Raw genomic sequence first — 10,969 nt, 5'->3', positions numbered from 1 at the left:
TAGCCACTACCACCCCAGGATCAGATTGCTCCCATTGCATTTGACTTTTCCAGTCGAATGACTGGGATTACTATGGAAAGACCTGGGCTTCAAAGAAGAATGATTGCTGTGTTCTTAAAGGATACTGAAGCTTTCTATGCAAATTTATTTTGCCAAGTATTGGTCAAAGGTATGTCTTATGGCCTTGCCTAGTGTAGGTATTTATTAAATGATAAATCTACTCTAACGTTCCAGTCTCTTTAAGCCTTTGAATCCCTTCCTTAACATTAAGCCAAAGGAAGTCAGGCATTTCCAATTTGCTTATGGTGGGACATCTTTTGATTCATGTTTTGCCAGCCAACCAACCAAACTGTTAGAGCCCTTTCTAACTTTGTGAGCTGCAACATTAAATGCAGACTTTCTGCTTAGTGAGCCCACATCAATATTTTCAAACTAATCAAACTTTCTATTCTTTCCATAATTGTCCCACACCCTTAATATCCATTCCCACACATGTTCCTTGGATTTCTACTTATGTAAATTAAATAACTCAAGTAGTTCTTTTGGACTTTGTTCCTCTGCTTTGGGGGTCTGCTGGGATTTGAGTCTAGTTATAAGTCTAGAAGCAAAGACAGGTGCTGGGAGTGGGTTGGGAGGAAAATCAGCATGTCTTCCATGGTAACTGCTTCAGGTGTGACCGTAACTATGAATATTTCCTTAGGCAATGCAGGTTTAGTTCCCTAACATGGAGGTGAAAAGGCCAATACCACCATGGGTGGGGAGGGCACTATCCACCAGGGGTGGGGAATGCCACTGCTGTGTCAGAGAAGATTCATCAGAATTTAGGAGCTAAATGTTCCCAGCTTCATCAGTGTCTTCATACATATCCTCCTCCTAACTTACATTATGTAATTCTTTCTCAATTAATGCCCTTACTTTAATAGCAGACACCTTGTGAGGCTGAAAGCTCAACCTTGTATTTCAATTCAGCCAATTGCAGGATGAGGTTCTATGTTTCATTTTCTGCAATTTCAGCCCTGCAGCTACAGTAAATAAGGCTTTTCCTCAGGACACATCTAGAAACTCTAAGGTCATTTGTGCAGTGCTTGAGCTGGAAATTTGAATCCCTGAGCTCATTTTTTTCTTTCATCACTTTGTCCAGGAATATTAGAAGCAACCAATCAACATCATTATATTTTTGTTTTTCAAAAATGTTCAAAAGTATCCTATACAGAGTCTCTTGTCTTCTCACTTCTTGTAAGTGATTAATTAGGGGTATTCGGTGCAGATAATTTTGCATTTCTATAAGCAATTTACTCCATGAGCTACCGGTGCTCTTTTAACGAATGGAAATAGCCATTTGTGTCTTTAAAGAATTTAGAAAGACAATTCCAGAAACTTCAGAACCAATTCTGAAAATTGTCACCCTTAAAATTTTTTTCCTCCAGAACCTCTAGAACTACTCTTGGTACCAACATCTGTATTGGTCAGAGTTCCCCAGAGGAATGAAACAAATAGGGGAGGGAGAGAGAGAGAGAGAGAGAGGTAGATGATGATTATAGATAGATATAGATGATGTTGATGAAGATAGATAGATATAGATGATGATGATGAAGATAGATAGATAGATAGATAGATAGACAGAAAGTTAGATAGATAGATAGATAGATAGATAGATAGATAGATAGATAGATAGATAGATAGAAAGTATAATAGGGAACTTATTAGGGAAATTGGCGCATATAATTATTGAAGCTGAGCCATTCCATGATCTGCCATCTGCAAGATGAAGAATGAGGAAAGCTGATGATGTAATTCAGACTGAGCCTGAAGACCTGAGAACCAAGAGTGCTGATGTTTGAGGGTCAGAGAAGATGGAAGTCCCAGATCAGACAGAGAGAGCAAATTCATCCACTCTCCATTTCATGGTTTTTTCTGGGCCCTCCCTTTACTGAGTGCATAGCACCTTCCCACATTGGTGAGGGTAATCTTCACTCAGTTGGCTCATTCAAATGTTAATGTCTTCTGGAAACACCCTCATAGACACAACTAGACACAGTGTTTACCAGTTTTCTGGGCATCCCTTAACTCAGTCGACACATAAAATTAATCATCTTCCTGATATAAGGTGAATTTAAAAGAAGCCTTAATCACTTTTGAGGATGGGTTTGGTGAAGGCTTGGAGTTTTCTTGCTTGACCTTTTATAAAAGGTATCTCTCAAGTGCAATAAGCATTAAAGGAATCAAGTTCATAAGAAGTTGGGAACCTACTTACACTTACATAAGATGGTGATGATATTCATGATTGCCTAGGCAGCTATTTACCCTGGAGATAATATTTTTAGGGAACTAATATGAGTTAATTCTATGTGCAAATGCTGGCAGGTGAGGGTGAGTATGGCTACATGTGTGGAGGGGAGTAATGTGGGTGACACTGGATGACTGGATGAATTATTTGATATTAAAAACTCACCATATGCAGGCCGGGTGTGTTGGCTCACGCCTGTAATCCCAGCACTTTGGAAGGCTGAGTGGGGCAGATCACGAGGTCAGGAGATCAAGACCATCCTGGCTAACACGGTGAAACCCTGTCTCTACTGAAAATACAAAAAATTAGCCGGGTGTAGTGGCAGGTGCCTATAGTCCCAGCCACTTGGGAGGCTGAGGCAGGAGAATGGCATGAACCCAGGAGGTGGAGCTTGCAGTGAGCTGAGATGGCACCACTGCATTCCAGCCTGGGCTACAGAGCGAGACCCTGTCTCAAAAAAAAAAAAAAAAAAAAAAAATCCACCATATACTATAGAAACTTTACTTTACTTCTGCTACCTCATTGTTTTTCAATCCTGTGGGAAGGCTTCATGCATTTGGAGCACATCTTAAAAGGCAAATATCTATGTACACTATGCCAGGTACTGGTGCATAGATATGTAAGTTCACCATTACCAACAAGACCATTCAACTAAGCTTAACTTCATTCTGTTTAGCTCTGCTTAGTTATAAATATATTTACAACTAAAATGGGATGTGGCTCAGAGGAGGGAAAGAGGAGGTTTAAGTGGCACTGTGTGGGTCAGAAACACTCTCAAGGTGTCCTTATCCTTTTAGCATTTCCCCCAATTTTTTCATCGGAATGTAATTTGAAAGGAATTAGAGTAGCTGTTTTGTACTAATATTTATTGCTCATTGCAGGACTAGAGGGATGTTTACTCTACACTGTGTGCCTCTTCCCTGATGTCCTTCATATCCCTACTGGGATACTGCCTAGTGGAGCTGTGAGAAGAGGGCCACCATCCTCCAGACCCCCAAATGGTAGATCCACCAACAGCTTTCCCCATGCACCTGGGAAAGCCTGTGAAAGCAGGCGGGAAGGAGGCTGTACTCTGCAAAGCCACAGAGGCAGAGCTGCCAAAGACTATGGGAACCCATCTCTTGAATCAGCATGACCTGGATGTGAGACATGGAGTCATAGGAGAATATTTTGGGACTTTAAGATTTGTCCTGCTGGATTTTGGACTTGCATTGGGCCTGTAGCCCCTTTGTTTTATCCAATTTCTCCCATTTGAAATGGCCATATTCACCTAATACCTGTACCTCCATTGTATTTGGAAAGTAATTAACTTGCTTTTGATTTTACAGGCTCATGAGTGGAAGGTACTTGCCTTGTCTCAAATGAGACCTTGGACTATGGACTTCAGAGTTAATGCTAAAATGAGTTAAAACTTTGGGGGACTGTTGGCAAGGCATGACTGGTTTTGAAATGTGAGGACAAAAGATTTGGGAGGGTTCAGTGGCAGGACGACATGGTTTGGCTGTGTCCCCGCCCAAATCTCACCTTGAATTGTAACTATCAAAATTCCCATGTGTCATGGGAGGAACCTGATGGGAGGTGATTGAATCATGGGAGTGAGTTTTTTCTCCATGCTGTTCTTGTGATGGTGGGTGAGTCTCATGAGATCTGTTGGTTTTAAAAACAGAGTTTCCCTGTGCAAGCTCTCTCTTTGCCTGCTACCATTTATGTAAGACATGACTTACTCCTCCTTGCCTTCCACCATGATCATGAGGCTTCCCCAGCCACATGGAACTATAGGTCCATTAAACCTCTTTCTTTTGTAAATTGCTCAGTCTGGGATATGTCTTTATCAGCCGCATGAAACAGACTAACACACCTCAGCATACCAAAATGCTGAGATGACAGGCGTAAGTCACCATGTCTGGCCTCTTTTCTTAAATAGGAGTTTCAATAGGCCAGGTTGCAGGAAATTGACCAGGTTACATTTGTTGGAATGCAAGATCATTGTAGGCTAAGATGTAACATATCCTTACCTAGCTCTTTCTTTCTTCCTGTTGTCTTAATATGTTGAACAGGCCTCTGTTATAGGTGTCCAGTCAAAATATAATAAAGCGCTAATATTTGTATTTTCCTTGGAGGGTGGCATAATCAGTGATCCCATTTATTGTTTGAACCTAAGCAAAATGTTCTAAAGCAGCTTTACAAGAGCTCTGATTTTTAATAATTGAATATGGGCCCATCTATTAAGAAGAGGTGGTGTGGGTTTTCATTTGTCAATTCTCCTTGAATAAATGCCCTAAATAACCTTGGGCACTAGATGTTGGATGGTTGATGGGATAATACCCAAGCATTCCAGACACCCCTCAGTCTCGGCTCTCTGAGATTCCACTTTTGGGAAACCCATTGGCTGGACTGATATGACACTGACCAAAAAATGTCACTGGGAGAAAAACACCAGGGCCCTGAAGGGAGTTCAGTAGGGTGGTAGGAAAATTGATCTGGTAACTGATTCTCCTTCCAGGGTTCTCAAAATGTCCTTAGTTTGTAGAAAGAGCTGGTTCTGGCATACCAAGCCAACCTAGAAAATGATTTCTGTGAGTATGACTATGAATAGACAGATTCAAACTTGAAGTTTGGGAACTGGCAGGTATTTAAACAAGTAGAGACATACAGTAGTGGTGAACAAGTGTCCAGAAGAATGGGTAAGACAAGTGTTCAAAAGTGATTTATGTGGCCACAATAAAACAATAGTGCTAATGGGGTAGGGTGGCTTTATAATGCTTTCTTTTCCATCTGGAGTTTGAGAAGAAGAGCTACACAAACTTTTGGTTGAGTGAACCCTTGGGTTCTTTGGGTAATGTATATTTGTAAAGAGAGGCATGTGAGAATTCAACCAATTAGTGGAAATCATAAAAATGTGGTGTTATCTATATCTTAAGTTGGTAGAGCAGATCAGGCAGGTTACTTTGAGTCTATAGTACCTGCATAGCAGCTAAGTAAAGATATTGAGGAGGAAATTGCATAAATGAGACTGTCCAGAGAGAGATTACAACTGAAAATACAGACTTAAGAGGCTTATTCTCTTCCTATTTGCATGTCTTTTATTTTTTTCTCTTGCCTCATTGCTCTGGTATTTATATTTTTATCTCACCCGATTGCTCATAGAACTCTGAGGACTATGTTGAATAGGAGTCATAAGAGTGAGCAACCTTGTCTTGTTCCAGTTATCAAGAGAAATGCTTTCAGTTGTTCCCATTCAGTAAGATGTGGTTCTGGGTTTGTCATAGATGGTTCTTATTATCTTAAGATATATTCCTTTGATGTTTAGTTTCCTGAGGGTTTTCGTCATGAAAGGATGTTGGGTTTTATTGAAAGCTGACTTTATGTCCATTGAGATGATCATATGATTTTTGTCTTTAATTCTGTTTATGTGGTGAGTCACATTTATTGATTTGTGTTTTGTTGAACCAACCTTACAATCAAGGATGAAGCCAACTGATTGTGGTGAATTAACTTTTTGATATGCTATTGGATTCAGTTTGCTGGTATTTTGTTGAAGATTTTTATGTCTTTGTTCATAGAGGATATTGACTTTTAGTTTCTTTTTTTTGTGTGTCTTTGTTAGGTTTTGGCATTAGGATGATGCTGGCTATGCAGAATGAGGTAGGAATGAGTCCCATCCCCTTGATTTTTCGAAGTAGTTTCAGTATAACTGGTACTAGTTCTTTTTCATACATCTGGTAGAACACGGCTGTGAATCCATGTGGTCTAGAACTTTTTTGGTTGATAGGTTTTTTATTACTGATTCAATTTCAGAAGTTGATATTGCTCTGTTCATAATTTCAATTTCTTCCTGAATCAGTCTCGGGAGATCATGTGTTTCTAAAAACGTATTCATTTTCTCTAGATTTTCTAGTTTGTGTGCATAGAGGTGTTCATGATAATCTCAGAGGAACTTTTGTTATTTCTATGGGATTGATTATAATGTCACCTTTGGTGTTTTTTGTTGTGCATATCGAATCATCTTTTTCTTTGCTAATCTAGCTAGAATTCATTGATATTGTATATTCTTTCAAAAATCAAACTTTTGGTTTTATTTCTTTGTATGAATTTTTTATCTCAATTTCATTTAGTTCTGCTCTGATTTTAATTATTTATTTTATTCTGCTACCTTTGAGGTTAGTTTTTTCTTGTTTTTCTAGTTCCTCTAAGTGTGATGTTAGGTCATTAATTTGAGATCTTTCCAACTTTTTGAGATAGGCATTTAGCACTACAAACTTGGCTCTTGCTTTTGTGTTACAAACTTGCTGTTTTGCTTTAGTACTTATTTTGGTTAGTGCTATAAACTTGACGATTTTTGTTTTATCTCAGAGATTTTGAAATGTTATATCTTTGTTTTAATTTTATTTCAAAGAACTGTTTGATTTTTGCGTTAATTTTATTGTTTACTTAAAAGTCATGTGGGAGAAAGTTGTTTTTTTCCATATAATTATGTGGTTTTGAGAGCTGTTCTTGGTATTAATTTCTATTTTTTACTCTACTGTGTTCTGAGAGTATGGTTGGTACAATTCAGTTTTTTCTTTTTTAATTTATTGAGACTTGCTTTATGGCTGCATATGTGGTCAATCTTGGACTATATTATGTGTACACATTAGAAGAATGCATAGTCTGTAATTCATCGGTGTAGTAGTCTATAAATGTTTATTAGGAACAATTAGTTAAGTGTCAGGTTTAAGTCCAGAATATCTTTGTTTTTCACTCAGCAATCTGTCTAATGCTCAGTGAGATTCTGAGCTACACCACTGTTATTGTGTGGTTGTCTACAAGTTTTCATGTATGTAGAAGTACTTGTTTTATAAACTGAGGTATTCCAATGTTAAGGCATATATATTTAGGAAAGTTAAGCCTTCTGGTTGAATTTAACACTTTATCATTACATAATGTCATTCTTTGTCCCTTTTTACTATAGTTGGTTTATAGTCTATTTTATCTGATATAAGAATAGTAACCTCTACTCTTTTTTGTTTTCCATTTCTGTGGTAGAGTTTTTTTTCCAAACTTTTACTTTGAGTCTATGGGTATCATTACATGTGAGATGAGTCTCTTGAAGACAGTACATAGGTGTATCTGTATTTTTTTTAATCTGACTTGCCACTCTCTGACTTTTAAGTTGGACATTAGACCATTTACATTCCAGGTAAATATTGATATGTCAGGCTTTGATCCTTTCATAAAGTTGTTAGCTGGTTGCTTTGTACCTTTCATCATGTGGTTGCTTTATAGAGTCTGTGGGCTATGTACATAAGTGCGTTTTTGTGGCAACAGTTACTGTTCTTTCATTTCCATGTTTAAAACTCCCTTAAGGATCTCTTGCAAGGCTGCTCTAGTGGTAATAAATTCCCTTAGTACTAGCTTGTCTGGAAAATATTTTATTTCTCTTTTGTTTCTGAAGCTTAGTTTGGCAGGACATGATATTCTTGGTTGGAATTTTTTTCTTTAAGAATGCTGAAAATAGGCCCCAATATCTCCAGGCTTACAAGGTTTCTGCTGATTTCACTGTCAGCCTTAAGAGGTTCTGTTTATATGTGATCTCACATGTTTTTCTAGCTGCCTTTAAGATTTTTTCTTTATTGTCGACCTCAAATAGTCTGGTGAGCATATGCCTTGGTGATATTTATTTTGTATAGTATCTCATAGATGTTCTCTGGATTTCTTGTATCTGGATGTCTACTTCTCTAGCAAATTGCCTTGAATTATTTCCTCAAATATGTTTTCCTGATTATTTACTTATTTTCTTTCTCTCTTAGGAATGCCAATAATTTGTAGGTTTGGTCACATTACATCATCTGATATTTCTCAAAGACTTGTTTATTTTATAAAATTATCTTTTCTTTGTTTTTGATTGAGTGGGTTAGCTCAAAGGAACTGTCTCCAAGTGAGAAATTCTTTCTTCTCTTTAGTTCAATCTATAGATAAATGTTTCTATTGTATTTTGAAATTCCTCAAGAGAGCTTTTCATTCCAGAAGCTGATTGATTTCTTTTGAAGGTGTTTATCTCTCCTAATTTTTTGGATTGCTTTAGAAGTTTCTCTGTGTTAAAACTTTTCGACATCATGTTGGATCTCATTGAACAATTTGTGTTTTTAATTCCTATTTGTTTTGACTAAACTTCCATTTTCATTAGGAACTATTGCTAGAGAGCTAGTGTAATTATTTGGTGGTGTCACTACATTCAGATTTATTATGGTGCCAGAATTCTTGCCCCTATTTCTTCTCATCTGGAAAGGCTGGCATTTCTAATTTCTAAAATTACTTTTGTGCAAGTAGGAATTTTTTTTCTTTCTTTTCCTATAATAGTATTTTTTTTTTCTTTCCTTTCTTCCCACCCTAGGAATGTGAATGTATAGATGTATAGAGTGCTTGATAGGGTCTTTTGACTTTGCTTCTATAGCCCTATGCATTTCTTTCAGTAGATTTTACATTGTGCTATACAGTTCAATCTACAAGTTGATAGAGGAAATTTATAGGGAAGAGCTGGCCAGCACAGCTGGGTATATATTTGATCCTTGTTTACTGGCAGAAACTCTCTGCTGCCTCTTGCAATAAGCTGATTCATGGAATTCACAGTGGCCTGAGTTCCTGCTCAACCCCAGGGTAGCAGGGGCCACAGTGGATTGGGCCAGACAAAGCAGGTGTGCCTGCAAGTCCCCCAGTGGCTGGCACAAGTGCCAAGGGAGAATTCATTGTGTGGCCACCAATCACCCAGCGGTGTCTCTAGGCACGGAGCTGGAAAACTTTCTCAGCCCCAAGTTTTCTATCTGGGTAAGGGGTTGGCCTAAACCAATCCAGGACAGTAGGTGAGTTCAATGCCTGGATAACTGCCTGAGCATGGAGCAGGGAGTCACCCCCACTCCTCTTCACAAGAAGATCTCTTCACAAGAAGATTGGGCAATTCAGGCTGCTGAACCAGTCAAACAGGTATTCTGAGTGCCTGGAGATCTACTTGGGAATATAGCAGAGAGGCCCCTCTCCTCCCCACACCAGGATCTTTGCATAGGAAATGTGGAGTGGCTCAGGCTGCTGATCCGGGCAAGCTGGTCCTCTGAATGCCTGGAGATCTGCCTGGGCATGGAGAAGAGAAGGGTTCACTGCACCATAATCTATGTCCAGAAAGGGTGGAATGGCTTAGGCTACTGAACCAGATGAGGGAGTACTCTGAATTCTTAGGGATCTCCCTGGGTAGGAAGGAGAAAGGGCCTCCCTGCACTAGGATCAATACACAGGAAGGGTTGGGTGGGCCAGGATGCTGATCTAGGTGAGCAGGTACTCCAAATATCTGGAGATCTGCTTGGACATGGAGTGGAGACCCCCCATCCCCCACATCACCTTGCGTCAAGATCTCTTCACAGAAGAGGTGGGGTGACTCAGACTGCTGAACCAGGCAAGCAGGTACTCTGAATGCCCAGAGATCTGCATAAGAATGTAGCAGAGAGGGCCCCTTATCCCTGCACAAGGGTCTCTGCACAGGAATGGTGGGGCAGCTCAGGCTGCTGATCCAAGCAAGCTGGTGCTCCAAATCCCTGAAGATTTGCTTGGCCATAGAATGGAAAGGGCCTCACTGCACCACAATCTATGTCTAGGAAGGGTGGGGCTGCTCAGGCTGTTAGTCGAGGTAAGTGGGTGCTCTAAATGCCTGGATTTTCACCTGGGAGTGAAAGGGTGGATCAGAGAGGGCCCTGCTGCACCCTGATCTCAAGGGAGAAAAGTGGGGCACCCAGCCATGGCACACACAGACATGTGTCAAGTCACCAAACTGGCCCTGGCTGTAAGCCTCTCTGTCCAGAAGATACAGAAGCTGTAGTAGCTCTCTTCTCATTCCAGACTGGCAACAGGGGAGAACACAATTCTAGCATCTACTGCTCAGGCATTTTCCACAGTTCTGGCTGTCTAGGCCCCCATCCTACTCCAGAGAAGGTGTTCCAATCTCTGGCCCAAGACTAAAATGTCTGCATGGCCACATTGCTAGGTGGTCAAGAATGGCTGACTTTGCACTTGGGTTAGAAATGATGCCCTGCTCTATGTCCAGATCTGGGAAAATTGCCAGATCTGAAAGAAGCAATGCCTTCAGCTTTTCCCATTGTCTTTCCTTCACAGCATCTCCAAGTCTCTCCCCAAGTTGCTCTGGGGCTTGGGAGGAAAAACAAAGTTCTCTCCCTTGGCCTGGCTTTCTTTGATCCCCTCCCCAGTGGAAATGTGAGTCACAGAGGGAGGCTCTCTGCTTCTCTCACGTATAGGAGATTCACTCACTTTTATCATCCTGATGCCGTCGAGGGTTGTTCGCTGGCATTCTCGTTGCCAGGATTTGGAGTGTCCTTCATGTTTCTGTGGATTCCCATTTTCCTTCTTGAAGTAAAGCTGACAGAGTTTATCTTTATGCACTATCTTGCTATTTCCAAGTGGCTGATGCACTTAGAAACATCTAGTCTACTTTCCTGAAAAAACAAAAGCACTTTCCTAACGTATTATCCCCGCACCTTTCACTTACCTGCACCAACACATGCTTTTGTTGTTTACATCAGTTGGTGTTGGGATTTTGGTTTATTTGAATCCAAAAGAGCTTTAGAGCTCTTTTGACAATGGAATTTTCACATAGACTTTGATGCCTCTCAGATTGTGGCATCCTTAGATATCCTTGGTCTA

Source organism: Rhinopithecus roxellana, chromosome 9, assembly GCF_007565055.1.
Source record: "Rhinopithecus roxellana isolate Shanxi Qingling chromosome 9, ASM756505v1, whole genome shotgun sequence".
Classification (NCBI taxonomy): domain Eukaryota; kingdom Metazoa; phylum Chordata; class Mammalia; order Primates; family Cercopithecidae; genus Rhinopithecus; species Rhinopithecus roxellana.
Note: the sequence above shows the minus strand (reverse complement) of the source record.